This window comes from Mustela putorius, unplaced genomic scaffold (assembly GCF_011764305.1).
Source record: "Mustela putorius furo isolate JIRA1106 unplaced genomic scaffold, ASM1176430v1.1 tig00003858_pilon_pilon_pilon, whole genome shotgun sequence".
NCBI lineage: Eukaryota > Metazoa > Chordata > Mammalia > Carnivora > Mustelidae > Mustela > Mustela putorius.
The window spans coordinates 35,887,669-35,903,349 of record NW_025422010.1 but is presented as its reverse complement, the minus strand read 5'-3'; the positions used below and the strand labels follow the sequence as shown (position 1 = coordinate 35,903,349).

At 40.4% G+C, this 15,681-nt stretch overlaps 1 pseudogene; it reads right to left on the bottom strand.

Annotated features, from left to right (window-relative positions):
* Window positions 1-14,210: 14,210 nt before the first annotated feature.
* LOC123387605 lies at window positions 14,211-14,972 on the bottom strand (annotated as a pseudogene).
* Window positions 14,973-15,681: the final 709 nt, after the last annotated feature.

Sequence of the window (15,681 nt, the reverse complement as noted above, 5' to 3'; positions counted from 1 at the left end):
CTATTTAATTGTGGATGATATTTTAAAACATACAATTTCTAGAACTTGAAGATAATAAAAGTAAGCCTGAGTATAATACTAACACCTTATTTCTTGGCCACATTTCTTTTTACATTGTAGAAATTTCTGTTTTAATGAATATTTCATTTAATCCTTATAATAATCCTGCAGGGAAGGCAGTATGGAGGTTTTTCTCTTCCTCATTTTGAAGATGAACTCACAGAGAATTTGAATGACTTGCCAGAAGTTACTTAGCAAGTTAGTGTTAGAGGCAGACTAGATTGCAGTCCCCTGAGAGAAGGGAGACGTGATCCAACTTCTGTCCTCTGTCGATCACGTATCTACAGGTGACTTTACCTGGTCCCTGCAACAGTGCTGCAAGGCAAGATTATTATTCCTTTTTACAGGTGAGGAAACTGACTGTCAATGAGATAAAGCAATTTATGATTACCCAGTTACTTAAGGTGCGAAGAGGAGTTAAACCTGGATTGATCTTTCTAGCTTAAAAGCTGCCCTCTTTCTCCTGTCCTCTTGGTTTTCAGCTGTCCCCAAAGCTGACGGAGGAAACACTCATGTATTATAGCTCTAACACTGTAGAGGATTCCCTTCAAGGGTCTGGGATGCTGGTGAAGCAGAACTGGAATTCAGTGGAGCAGAGCTGTCTATAAAAAATACCAACAGGTTTAAGTTTGTAGGAGAAGCTGGCAGAAGCAGGGATGTAAAGCATGGTTTGTGAACAAATTTAGGAGCTGAGGGAATGTGGGGGCACCCCTGAGATGGTGACCTCAGACCATGCCTGGATGGGGACAGAAGGGTTGTTAGCACTAAGCACTTACCCAGTTGTACAATTCGGAGCCTGGAAAAGTTCCCTACTGATCGAGGATCGGCTTAAGCCCCGAAGCATGAAATGTGAATACCTTTTGCTCAGCATCCATTAAATAAATGTTATTCTTCTTCCTGGCAGAAAACACAAATTTCTCTGTTCAGAGCCACCGTGTAGCAGAAGGAACAGAATTTACAATATCCCTCTTTACGATAATGGCTCTCACCTTCCAAGGAAATGAGCTTGGAGGAAAGGAGCACTATTGAGTGCCCAGTGACAAGTTGGCTGGGCTCGCTGCTGCTGCTAATTATCTGGCAGGGAGGAAAGGCTGTGTCCCTGGAATACGGAGAAGGGTCTGTGAACTTTGGAGAATGGGCAAGGTACTTTGGTGTCTGTGTCATGCAAACTGGAGAATGGCCCCCACTGGGTTGTGTCTGACCTTTACCTCTGTTTCACTACTGAGCAGACATTTTTGCCAATTATGATCCCAAACAGACTGAAAAGTACCCTTGGCCACTGACAGTTTGCAAGGGAGAAGCAATGCCTCTAGAATAATACCATGCCCAGGACAAAGAGGAAGGGTAAACAAAGCGTTACTTTGTGTTGCAAATAGTTGGCTTTGTTAAATACTGGAGAAATTCCCTCGGTGTCCACCTTATACAGCTCTGATAAAAATGCATTTGCAATACGCTCAGTGTCAAGAAATCGCATCTTACTGGGCCAGGGAGGTTAAGAGCATCTCCCCATTTACAGAATAAAACTCATTAAAAGAGTCTTTCCAGCAGGAGAAGACCCAGTTTGCTGCCTTCTCTACACCCTCCCCTTTTTTCTTTTCAACTAATGTATTGCAGAAATCGAGACATGGTCAAAATAGCACAAACCACATTTGTATTAAAAAAAAAAAAGTTTGATAACAATGGGAAAAAATAATGGTAAACAGCATCAGAAAACACAGGAGAGGCTGAAGTTAACTTAACAGAACATACTCGACCGGTAGGTAACACATTAAAATGCTATTTCAGCAGATGAACTGATAGCAGACTTGGTGAAAGAAAATCCGCTTGGAAAAGTCGACAAATACAATCCTAATCCCCCTTTTTCCTGCCACATGCTGCAGATGAGTGAAGCCCAGGGGGGAAATTCTTATTACAGCAAATAGGTGTGAGTCCGGAGGAAAAATTAAGTCAAGTTGACAATTTACAAATTTCCTTTTGAGCATGAAGGGGAACTGAAAAACAGGTTTTTATTTATTTATTTTTAAATCCCAACCCTGGAGTTTAGTACCTGTTAATATGGCTAACTGAGATTTAGGGGTATAAGAAAAGGGTCATTACCAACCCAGGAGTCATCTCCCAGAAATAAAGCCAGAGTGAAATAACCTTTGTTAGACAAGCGATATTAGAAAATCTAATATTGGAAAGAGACATTTTTCCTGCTGCCTGGTGGGTATTGACAGATTGACTGCTTGGGTTCAGTTAAGGCACCACTGACGGGAATCAGAGGGACAAAGCACAAAGTCTCTGGGCAGTTAATACACAACTGTCAAAGTGATGCAACCACCTCAAGAACATTTGTCTTCAGATGGGGATATTTCTCAGGATCTGGGTAGAGTCCCAATATTCACAGGTGCTTCTGCCGATCTTGAGTAGCAGGAATCTTTGCTTATCTAAAGGAGAGCACCTTCGACTCTTAGCGAATTCTCTGTCAATGGAATGTCACAGATGTGATGGAGTCCAAGCCCCAAAATGGGCCAACTGGAATACAGAGATAGGAAAGAAGTAGAAGAGAAAGGTATGTATTCTTAGCTTGTTTCTGAGAAATAAGTGTGAACATGGACCCAAAGTGAAATAAATTTGAATCACATAGGTTGTGACATGGGTCAGTGAAGAAGTCTGGAGGCTGAAGTTCTAGTCCCATTTTTTAGTATTTGTAGTCTCTCTCTCTCAAATGTTAATCTTCTTTGTTATGTAGACAATCCCTTCCTTAACTACAGGGAACAAATATTTGTGTATGCCCTGGTTTATGTCTAATGTGACTATCAGTAATCCTCCTTTTACTCTCATTTTGGATGAAAATTATATGATCATTCTACTTATAAGCTCTCTGGGGCTCAGTTGCCATATTTGAAAATAAAGACATTTAGAAAATTCCACCATCACACACAGAGAGGCATTTGTTATATTCCACTATGTTAAGTATGCTCTTAATCGGTTAGTATAGTTGACAAGGGTCAACAAATAAACTGCCTGAATTAGGATATTGCCTCTAGCAAGAATATTTACCTTTTAATAAGGGACTTTTGAAAATAAGGTTTTTATAACTCAAAAAACAGAATCTTTAATGGTGAAATTATAGGCAATTTTAGCTCCCATCAGCTGGTTTTTTTGTTTGTTTGTTTTTTAAAGATTTTATTTATTTATTTTTCAGAGAGAGAGGGAGCGAGAACATGCAGACAGAGTGGCAGAAAGAGACAGAGAGAAGCAGGCTCCCTGCTGAGCAAGGAGCCCGATGTGGGACTCGATCCCAGAACGCTGGGATCATGACCTGAGCTGAAGGCAGCCGCCTAACCAGCTGAGCCACCCAGGCATCCCCCCCCCCTTTTTTAAAGCTCTATTTATTTGAGAGGGACAGAGATAGTGAGAGAGAACATGAGTGGAGAGGAGAGAAGCAGGTTCTCTGCTGAGCTGAGAGCCCTACAGGGGCTCAATCCCAGGACCCTAAGATCAGGATCTGAGCCAAAGGCAGGTGGTTAACCAACTAAGCCAACCAGGTGCCCTTGTTTTGTCTTGAGAATCACAAAACACTGAGCTAGTGGCCTTCATTAGATAGTCCAGGAGATCCAAAAACCAGTTCTGGGCAGGTTGCATTCAAATAACCTGGTGAATTAAAACAAAAGCATATTCTTGGGCTCTAATGCTCAAGATTTTAGTGAGGCCCCCAAATAAGATTTTTTTTAAAAAATACTCCCTAGGTATTTCAGATATGCAGTTGGCTTGGGGGGACATAGTTCTATTTTCATTTTAAAGATTGAGGGATTGAGACCTGGAAGGCAGAGCAAAAGCAATGGCTATTGGTTTGGCTTCTTTTGTTTATCAATTTATTCAGTGAACAATATTTCATTTAATCCTCATGGGGTTTGAAATATTAGCCCCATTTTATAAGGACAAAATAAAAGAATGTGCTCGAAGTTACACAGCTAGTTAGTGGCAGAATCAGAATTAGTGTTCATGTCTCCCAATTCCCATTCTGGGTCTATTTCTGTTACCCCATAACAACTCAGGTTGTTTGGGAGAAGTTTGTCTTTCCTTAACTAAACTGTTCAGTTCATTTTCTTTCCTTATTTTGTAGAGAGATACACATTTAGGAGGTTGTTGTTTTGTTCCTGTCTTTTTTCCTCTTTTTTTGATGAACATTTAATTCTGCTCCCCTGTCCCTGTGTGTGTACTGGGCTGCCTGGCAGAGATGGCAGGAGATGTTTTCGTGGGCAATCAAGGGCGTAGATGCATTGGCTGTCAGCCTCAGGCAGGGACACAGACTTGTCTCCCACCAGCAGAGCGATGATGCGTTTCCCCAAAATGTTCCAAGAATGGCCTGGAATGTGACTAGACAAGGTCCATGCGGTCCCATGAATGGCTTCACACTGCACCAGCTAGAAAACAAACACAACAGTAATTCTTGGATTAGCATGAAAACACTTCCAAAGGGGGCTCAAAGACAGCCTTTTGTCCCTTTCATAAAAGAGAAGAGATGAGGTGTGACAAATGGCCTGTTGGATGGCTTTCTGTGCCAGGCAGAGGTCATCTTCGAAGGGCACCACAGACACAATCAGTTTAATAGGGAAGAAAGGGAAGCAAAGATAAAAGACAAAGAACATTTCAGAAGAGACAAGGTGGTGTCTGCAGAAGACAATTTAAATTAAAATAGGAAAAGGAGATTTAAAAAACAACAACAACAACCCACTGTCTTTTGTGTTGAGACACAGTACAAGTGTCCTGTTAACAATGTGGGAATTTGGAGTCAGGAGAGGTAGGTATTCCAACCTTAGTCTAGATAGCTAAGATAATCTGAACTTCTGGGCTTTAGTTTTGCATCTATATAATAAGGTTAATATTATCTACTTTGCCTGATTGCTGTGAGGATGAAATGAGATTAGAGGTAGGAAGTCAGGAGGATGTGGATTCCTGACAAGAACAGTGCTGGGACATGGGCTGGGATGCTTATTTTGCTGGGACTATGTAATATGGGCCAAGTCATTTTGTCTGAATGGCTCTCAAATTCTTCAAAGCTTTTTTGGTGTGTCTTTGGAACCAGAGATTAGCATAATAATTCTTTTTTTTTTTTTTTTTTTTTAAAAAAGCCAACTTCTACGCTTTTTTTTTTTAATTTTTTATAAGATTTTATTTATTTATTTGACAGAGAGAGATTACAAGTAGGCAGAGAGGCAGGCAGAGAGGCAGGCAGAGGAGAGGGGAGGAAGCAGGCTCCCTGCTGAGCAGAGAGCCCGATGCGGGACTTGATCCCAGGACCCTGAGATCATGACCTGAGCTGAAGGCAGCGGCTTAACCCACTGAGCCACCCAGGCGCCCGAGCATAATAATTCTTAACCAAAATCCCAACATATACAACAGACGGGGAGCTGGCCCATTTGAAGCACGGGTGGGTTGGGAAGAGATGTCTAGTCCTCACACCCCAATCTCCTCCTATCTCTTCCCATGACCATGCCTAAAACAGCTCTTCCATTTCCCTGCTCCAGGAATTGGCTGCTGCTAGCCTCTGCTGCCTTTCTGGATCTTTCCAGCATGAACTGGGAAGTAATTCAAAACCTTTCACTAAGTCTTCTGAAACTTCAATGGAGTGGCCAAATTTCCTCATCACTAATGATTGTAAAAATAAATGAAAAAAGCAGATCCAGGTAAATGAATATCTGGATGACAGAATAAAACACCTCTGGATGGACTCAGCGCTGCTTCTCAGATCATGGGATTTAAAAAGTGTCTCCAGATTCACAGACAAAAGATCATTGTTATTGTTCAAAATGCTTATTCATTTTTAGTAGAAAGAGGAGTAAGAGGCAGTGTAAATATCCTAGCTTAGAAATCACTTCGAACGTCAGCTGACCTAAGTGGCAATGTAAATGATGAATCCCAATCTGAAGTCAATAGTACCATTAAAAAATAAGTGCAGTTTTCAGCCTTTCATTTTCATAGCATGGTCTATCACATGTTGCCTTTCTGTTATTTTACATTTTTATTTACATTACATGTGTGTTTTTTTAAATTTACATTACATGCATTTGCATGCACGCACATGCACATACACACAGGTTGCCGCAGCAAACCCTCTAGCAGGATCAGGAACACCAAGCCAGAGTTTCATGAAATTTGAATGAATCTGTCAGAAGTTCTCAACAACATCATGCTACTTCAAAAGCATTTCTTTGTGCCTGCTTTAGGATCTATGTCTTTATGAAGATTAGATAAACTTTCAAAGCTTTGAAGACAGAGAAGGAGAATTACATATTTCGAGCCATTGCAAGAAAAATAAAGGACACTTACTCTTTGCATCGTATTCAGTAAATGCGTGTTTTTCTTTTTTAGAGATTAACTTACTTATCGAAAGTCTAGTAACTTAAATGTTAATTTAATCCTATGTCATGAGTCCTGGTTCTACCATTCTTTTACTGGTTAATCACTTTGAGCCAATGTGGTTCAGTTATCCTCATCTATAAAATGTGAATAAATTATACCTATGAGGATCAAATGAGATGACATATAATAGGGTTTTTTTTTTTTTAAACGGAAGTGTAGTAGGCATATAATATTAGTTTTAGGTGTACAACATAGTGATTCAATATTTAGATACATTAGGAAGTGATCACATTATAAATCTAGCTGCCATGTGCCACCATACAAACTTGTTATGATTTATTGACTATATTCCCCATGCTGTACATTGCATCCCTGTGCTTTATTTATTTCATAACTGGAAGCTTGTACCTTTTAATCCCTTTCCCCACTTTTACCCATTTCCTCATGCCCCACCCCCCCACCCCCTTCTTGCAACCATCATATTGTTTTCTGTTATCTAGGAGTCTATTTGTTTTTGTTGTTGTTGTTGTTTTTTAAGATTTTATTTATTCGACAGAGGTCACAAGTAGGCAGAGATCATTTTATTATAGGTGAAAAGATGAGGCAGAGAGAGAGAGGAAGCAGGCTTCCCACTGAGCACAGAGCCTGATGCGGGGCTCTATCCCAGGACCCTGGGATCATGACCTGAGCAGAAGGCAGAGGCTTTAACCCACTGAGCCACCCAGGCACCCCTAGGAGTCTATTTGTTTTGTTTTGCTTTGTTTGTTCATGTGTTTTGCTTTTCAGATTCCACATATAAGTGAAATCATATGGTATTGGTCTTTTTCAGTTATGTTAGGTTCTAGAAAGTATAAAAATGCTAGTCAAATATGATCCTTAGGTTAAAAAATATAAAATATAATTGTTCTTATTACTTGGATAATATTTTTTAAAAATAAAGATATAAAGGGAGGCCTGATCCTCCTCCTGGCAATAACCTGAGCAGCATAAACTCCTAACTAGTAATAAACGGAGTCATTGATTTTCAGCACAAGTGGGATTTCATTTAAGATTAGAGTGTTTACCTGAAGTGGCTTGGAATATAAGCACAATGTTCTGTTGTTTGGTAGAGTAGTCCGAGACCTCTCTTGTTAATTCCTGGTTGGATCCAGCGGACTTTGACTTGGTCAGTTGGAGTTATATTCCACAGCAGTTACCCGTGATATCTGGTGGAAAGTCTTGGGCTTTTCTAGTTGTAAACTCTCATAAGCCTCTTGGGTGATATAATAGTAAAACTTCTTAGCATCAGCTTCAAAAACAAAAGAAAGGTTTATATTTGGGGCCCCCAGTTCCAATCCTACCTTCAATGTGCCTGCCTTCCTGATGGTCCTATTTCTCTTTATTGGAAGGAAAGCAATCTGATAAATTCATCTACTGCGCAGGGTTTATAGCTAAATGTGAATCTAAAAGGAGGATGCATGGGGCTGAGAGTGAGGCCAAATCCACCCAAGCCACATGGCTGAGAATAGGAGACATACAGATGACTCAAAGGGAATTGGGGTGGTACTAGGAAGCAGAATGGCTGCTGGACAGTTTCATAAAACCAAACACTATCTCTGATTTGTTTAGTTATGAGAACTCACAGTTGTTTTTTTTTTTTTCCCCCTTCTGGTACCTTTGTGAGTTGGGTTTTCTGTTACTGCTCCTGAGAAGGAGCAGTAATGTCAGAGCATTCCAGAGTCAGAAAACAGGAGCTCTGGTTCTCACAGGTCACTGATGAGCCGAATGGCCTTGGGCAGTGTCATTTTACCTTTCTAGCTCTGGCTTTCCCTTTCTGTTAAACGAGTTTGGAAATAGAGATGTTTCAAGGTGCCTTCCAGCTCTAAATACTGTAATTACTTCATTTTCTATCTATTGAGTTGCTTGGATGGTGTGCAGCTTAATTGTGATATGTAGGTTACTACTCAAAATAATGGGGAGAGAAGCGCTGCAAGGGAAGTTGACCACTGTGTGAGTAAGTGTCCTTCCTCTGGTTTCTTTTCACCCCCAACGTGGGAGGGCAGGAGTGATATATTCTGTGTGTTGCACAGATGAGTATCTAATATCTGATTTTTGATCATTTTAAGTGATGTTCAGATCAGAAGCACTGAAGGGAGCACAGGATATCACTGGGAGAGGAATGTTATTGCTCTGGGATCTGTCTCCACTCTTTTAATTGCGTGAAATGTGAAAACAACTCCACTCTGGAAATGCAAATTGAGGGAGTTGACTGTAGCCTCAACCAGAGGCTGGAAGGGTTGACCTCTGGGCGTCCTGTTTTAGTCCCGCCATTCTCCAAAATGCTGGCCTTGAAGGAAAAGTGTCACATATCCTCTCACATGTCCTGTCTCACACTGAGTAATGTTGCCCCTCTGCCCCCAGTGGAGCGTTTTAATGATAACGGCTGTCTTCAGGGACAGATTGTGACTTGTCTTTTAAAGGAAGATGAAATCTATTAAGACAGTGAGGACAGAAAGGAAAAGCGATGTCCCTGAGAGGGAGGGCTCTAAAGGAGAGCATGGTTAGTTCCTTTCCCGCTCCCTCCCCCCATCTCTTTCTCTCTTTGTTCGAGTGTACCCTTCAACTGCTCTGTTTTGTGTCTGGATTATTGTGGTTGTTGGTGTATAAAATTGTTGCTGGTGTGTATAATTTATAAGCTCTAAAAAATGATAAATAGTCTCAAGTAAGAAGAGTGATTTGTGTTAAAGTCCTCAGGGTACTTTTGTAAAGGAATTTAATTTCTTAGGGGAAATTGTCTATAACTTCGTGTGGAATGTTAGTTAACTGGTTCATAGCTGGGATTTATTTTCTGTCATCTTTTTTCTTTTTTTTTCCTTCTCATGATTGGTTTGGATAGGTTTACCTGGGCAAATGAGATTATATAGCAAAGTCTTGATGCACTGGGAAGCTTAGGGAAATAGAGAGGCTAGTTTATTTATTTTCTTAGGTTTTTTTTTCCCCCCCAACCTATTGTTAAGATACTTCTGAGATTCTGCAGTGTAGTCCAGTTCTTCTCAATGAGGGGGGATTTTGCCATCCAGAGGATATTTTGCACTATTGGAGACATTTTTGGGTTTCACAACTAGGGGGTTAACAGTGGCATCTTAGTGGGTAGAGGCCATGGATGCTGTTCTACGTCCTCTATGCACAGAAAAGCACCCACCCCAGCCCTAACAAAGAATTATTAGGCCCACAGTGCTAATAGTGTCAAGGTTGAGAAATTCTAATGTTGTCAGTAGGTTCCAGGGAACATAATTCAGTATTCTTTTTACCAAGAAATTTCTACAGAATCCCACTATTACTTTTCTCAACTGGACTTCTCATCACCAAGAATGGAGGTAGGCAACAAGAAGATGTTGTATCTGGGCTAAAAGTAATGAGTCCCATAGTACATAGAGTCCATGTGCTTTTTCTTTTCTTTTCTTTTCTTTTTTTCTATTGTTTATCATCAAACTTGAACTCACGACCCTGTCATCAAGACCTGAACTGAGCTCAAGAGTCGGATGCCTAACTGTCTGAGCCACCCAGGCATCCCTATTTTTCTTTTTTTTAAAGACATATATGATCACATAAAGTATCCTATTATTGTTTTATTTCTCCTTAATATTTAAGTTCAATTGCTTGATTGTAATAAAAAAAATTATGGCTAATTGATATAACTGGTAAAATGGATTTCAGTTATTTATTACCATGATAGACTTCTTACAAATACTTCTCAACACAGAATGGTCAAGCTTTGAGATTTGTGGCCTTACCCTTGCATTGTATGTATACAAATATGGTGATTCAGATCAAAGGTTGAGCAAGTGTTTAGAAGTGGGGGCAGGACCTCAGGTGGAAAGATCACAAGGCCAAGTACCCTTTGTATTTGCCTAGCATTAAGCCTGGTGGTTATTGTTGAGATAATGGACTGACTCAAAAAGTAATATGCACCATCTATATGTCAGTATTCAAGTATGCAAATATGAACAATCTTACACTACTTAGGCTGGTATTCCAGATTCTCTACCATCTGATATCCACTTACTTCTAACTTTCTTCTTAAGTTTCCTGCTCTAGTCATAGTTTTGTACCCAATACCTCATAAACCCAACTTATATATTCATAGATGGTCATATACCCACACTGTTGTTTATACCAATTCCTCTTCCTACTGGTCATTAACATTTCAGCTATCCTTCAAGAGTGAGAGAAAATTTTATCTCCTTTGTGAACCAGCCAGCCAGAAATACTATTCCCTCCTTCCAATCTCCTTCTTCCTTCCATGACAAAATGATAACATTTATTAAGGGTTGGTGGTTGGCACAAATTTTGTTTTGTTTTGCATTTTTCTATATTGAAAAAAAAAGTGTACAGCGAGTTAAGGAACTCCCAACTCTAAGCTCACACTGACAAAACTTGTTGTCTAACCCAGAACAAGTCACTTAACCTCTATGACACTCAAGATTTATTTTTTTTTACTTATAAAATAGAGAGAATAATATTTATTCTACTTCTCTTGCAAGGTAGTTTTGGATTAAATGAGGTAACACAAAAAAGCCCTTTGAAAAATATAAAGAACTACATGAATGTAAGACATATTATTGTCATCAGTATACAAAACCACAAAGAATCCCACAAAGTGCTAATGCTGTATATATTCTGCAAAGCACTTAGCTGTAGTCTGCATTTAATAAATGAGAGCTCACATACGCGAATTGTTCCACAGTTAAGACAGACTGGCAGGAATAGCAGTTAGAGACGGGAGGCTGGTTAAGAGGTTACTACCTGTATTGATAGAGAAGCTATTAAAAGCAGAATATGATTTTTAACATCTCCAGGACCATGATAGAAATGAATAAAATTTTGTGCGCTTTATCATTTGTGACCCAGAAAAGAGAACCCTGAAGGCATGAAAAGTCTTAAAATAAATTATTTGTGCGCAAAAGGAGGCAACATATCCCACGGATTTGACAATTTCAGTTTCTCCATTAAGGGTACAAATAGGAGATGAGGTCACTTAAGCAAAATGCTCCCTGATTTGTTAAAGCCCTTCCTGACTAGAAATTAATAAGTCTGAATTCATTTTTGTGACTCACAAACTAGCTTAGGGTCTAATCTTTCCTTCTTGGTTGGTGGAAGAAGGTAGAATTTACCTGGATGGGTCTGGGGGTATGGTCTGGGAAGTGGCCAGAGGTGGCCTTTAGTCACCCATCATGGAGCCAAGGGAACAGTTTCAAAGCCAGTGGAAGCTGCAGGTGGCAGGAGTGGGGGAAACAAGAAGAGGCGATGACTCATGGCTAGGTGGTAGTGAGTTACCTAGAGGTCTGGTAATTTAACTAGCAGACATTTCCTGAGGCAAAGTAGAGAGTTTTTATTTTTATTTTTATTTATTTATTTATTTAGACAGACAGAGAGCACTAGTACGCAGAGAGGCAGGCAGAGAGAGAGGAAGGGAAGCAGGCTCCCCGCCAAAGCAGAGAGCCCAATGCGGGGCTCAATCCCAGGACCCTGAGATCACGACCTGAGCTGAAGGCAGGGGATTAATCCACTGAGCCACCAGACGCCCAGTACGGAGTATTTTTATAAATTGCCTGTATCTCACGCTTTGCCAGTGGTTGGGAAAGAGCTTTTAAGTTTTTCTAGTTATAAGGACATTGAATGAACAAGAGAATGATCTATTTATTGCCTTAGAACCAAATGTTGTTATATTTTGGCTCAGTAAATACCATATGAAAGAGAGAGGATAGTGAGTGTGAAGAGTTTAGACCCTAGGCCAGACTGCTTATGTTCAATTCCTGTCTCTGCCATGGATCAACTAATTAATGTGACCTTGAACAAGTTATTCAGCCTCTCTAGGCCTCAGTTTTCCCATCTGTAAAACAGAAGTAACAATTCTGGGGTGCCGGTGGGGGGGTGGTGCTCAGGCAGTTAAACTTTTCACTCTTGGTTTCTGCTCAGGTCATAATCTCAGGATCCTGGGATGAAGCCCCTTCTGGGGCTCCCTGCTCAGTAGGAGTATAATTCTCCCTCTCCCTCTGCCTCTCCCTCTGCTTACATGCATGCACACACTCTCCAATCTCTCTCTCTAAAATAAATAAATACATCTTTTAAAAAAATAAATAATAATTCCTACTGCACAGGGTAAAGCCTAAAGGAAATAATAAAAGCCATCACTGCACCTTGCACAATGCATGGTAGAAAGAGAGTCTTCAGGAATTGTTAACCATTATTACTGGATAGTTAATAGATTATAGTAGCAGAATAACAGAAGCAGGCAAAGTCTTTTCTTGTATTTCTTGTCTAGCTATGTCTAGCTGTTTAAAGAAATGCTAAGGACTGAAGCATCCTAAGGGTTTCTTTTCTAGTTTTATTGAGCTAAAACTGACGTATAATATAACGTTGTATAAGTTTAACATGCACAATGTAATGACTTGATACATGTGTATATTGAGAAATGTTTACCAAAATAAGGTTAGTTAACATACCCTTTATCTTGCATAATTACCATTTTGTTGTTATAGTGAGAACATTAAAACTTTACTCTCACATCATTTTTCAAGTATACAATGTAATATTTTTTTTTTAAGATCTTATTTATTTATTTGACAGAGAGAGTTCACAGTAGACAGATAGGCAGGCAGAGAGAGAGAGAGGGAAGCAGGCTCCCTACTGAGCAGAGATCCCAATGCGGGACTCGATCCCAGGATCCTGAGATCATGACCTGAGCCGAAGGCAGTGCTTAACCCACTGAGCCACCCAGGCGCCCCAATGTAATATTTTTAACTGTAGTCACAGTGCTGTAAGGGATTTTGAGAACTAGTGCCTTGCTACTCCAAGTATGCTCCACAGACCAGTAGCTTTGGCACCTCCTGTGAGCTTATTAGAAATGCAGAATTTTTAGCCTCACCAGCCAGACCTACTGAAATCAGAATCTGCATTTTAACAAGGGCCCTGGTAATTCTTATCTTGATTGAACCTTGTAAAGTACCACCTAGAACAATGACACAAATGGGGCTTTTTGGAAGGAAGTCAGGGGGTGGGGGAGGGAGATAGAAAGGAAGAAAAGAAGAGGAAGGAAGGAAGGGGGGTAGGGGGAAAGGGAAAAGGAAAGGAAAGAGAAGTCATACGCTGGTGAGCGCTTTGAGACTCCTGATTGGTCCCAATATATTAGAACAAAACATCAGAGTAAAAGGCTAGGATAAGGATGAGATGTAAATAAGCACAGTCAAGACTGCGGTGAGGTTATGATAAGATTTGGTTAAGGTCGATATGAAACACTGAGACCTAAAGAGGATATAGCTTTGCTAGAAAAATTTTTGGGGGGGATGCCTGGGTGGCTCATTTGGTTGGGCGGCTGCCTTCGGCTCGGGTCATGATCCCAGCGTCCTGGGATCGAGGCCCACATCGGGCTCCTTGCTCGGCGGGGAGCCTGCTTCTCCCTCTGCCTCTGCCTGCCATTGTCTGCCTGTGCTGGCTCGCTCTCCCTCTCTCTCTGACAAATAAATAAATAAAATCTTTAAAAAAAATTTTTTTTGAAGCCCACTTTCTTTATTGTATTTAAAAAATGTATAAATAGAACAAAAAGTAAATTAAATATTTTCATATTTGGTTACACCACTATCTACTTTTTAAAAATCAACTTTACTATTCAAACAATGGACAGTCGATAACATTTCAGGGATTGGGAAAAAGATAAAACCAAAAATACCTCCAAACTTTTCTTCTACCATATTTACTGTACACTGTGTATAGCTGTGCTCATAGAGACAGCTTCTTTTATTTCTCTACTGCTGAGGAATTCACTTGTATATAAAATTCAACCTGCCCAAAAGCTGAGGGAGACTAGAAGTGATGAGTCCTTACCCTGGGGCATCATCATACAATTCACACAATAGAGCAGCTACCAGCTTATAATATTTAGGGTCTGCGAACAAGGTTTCTTCCGGAAGTTGAACTAAAAACAACTTATTATGTTCTTTAGGTTGTGTAATATGTGCAGAAATGCATGGATATTGAGGAGGTTCAAAATTTGGGCTCTGCCATCTACCAATGTAATCATCAATGATCTTGACAGCCTGGTGTCACCCCGTGAAGCCCTTTAGTCGTTCAACTTCTTTGCCCAGGTGAAGTTCACCACTTAACTTGGTAAAATAAAGTTGTTCTCATCTGTAGCAGTAATGCTTCATCCAGCAGTCCTCATGCACAATCAGAACTCCTTCTATGACCCTCCTCTTTCCAATTTTATAAAATTCCTCACTCGTGCAATGAAATCTAGCTGCAACAGCTCTATCCTTATAAAGGGAATTTTTTATACCAAAAGTATAATTAGTAAGAAAATGCAAATTGATGATGCAACCCAGGGTGAGGTGTTTGATCAGCTGGATATACTTGTTGCTAAAATTATTGACACCCTCACCTCCTCTGGACCTTTCTCTCTGCTTGGGGCCAGGGAGTCTACAATTGGGAAGCACCATGAACATGCTGGTAATTGCAGTCATTGGTGGTGAGCTAAAAGGGGTAGGCCCAGAAACTTTCCCTGTGCTGGGAGTGTTATTCTGCATTCTGCTCAGCAATAGCCACCTTCATTAATATAAGGGCATCAGTAATGTTTGATTATAGTGGATGCTCATCAAATATTTATTGATTTATTGAAGGACTTTTGCCTGACCCAGTAACCGAGGTCAAAATGTTGAATCAAAAAGCTACTAAATGGGCATAAGCAATACATTTTTTTCGGCTAATCTGAAAGTATTTTTTTTTCCTGATAATCCTTTTTTTTTTTTTTTTTCAGAGAAACAGTGAAATCTCCATACTATAGTACATGCTGTTTACTCCTTTTGGCACTTAATGACATTCGTTCGCATTTTTAAAAAATACTTTATTTTTGAATAAGAGAGAGAGTGAACACAAGCAGGGGGATGGTGGACAGAGGGAGAAGCAGGTGGCAGGCAGAAGCAGCAGACATCCTGCTAAGCAAGGAGCCCAACATGGGACTCTATCTTAGGACCCTACCATCATGACCTGAGCCAAAGGCAGCCACTTAACCAACTGAGCCACCCAGGTGTCCCTTGTTTTCATTTTTTTTTTTTAAGATTTTATTTATTTATTTGAGAGAGAGAGAGAGAGAGACAGAATGAGAGAGCATGAGAGGGGAGGTCAGAGGGAGAAGCAGACTCCCCATGGAGTTGGGAGCCTGACGCGGGACTCCATCCCAGGACTCCAGGATCATGACCCGAGCCAAAGGCAGTTGCCCAACCAACTGAGCCACCC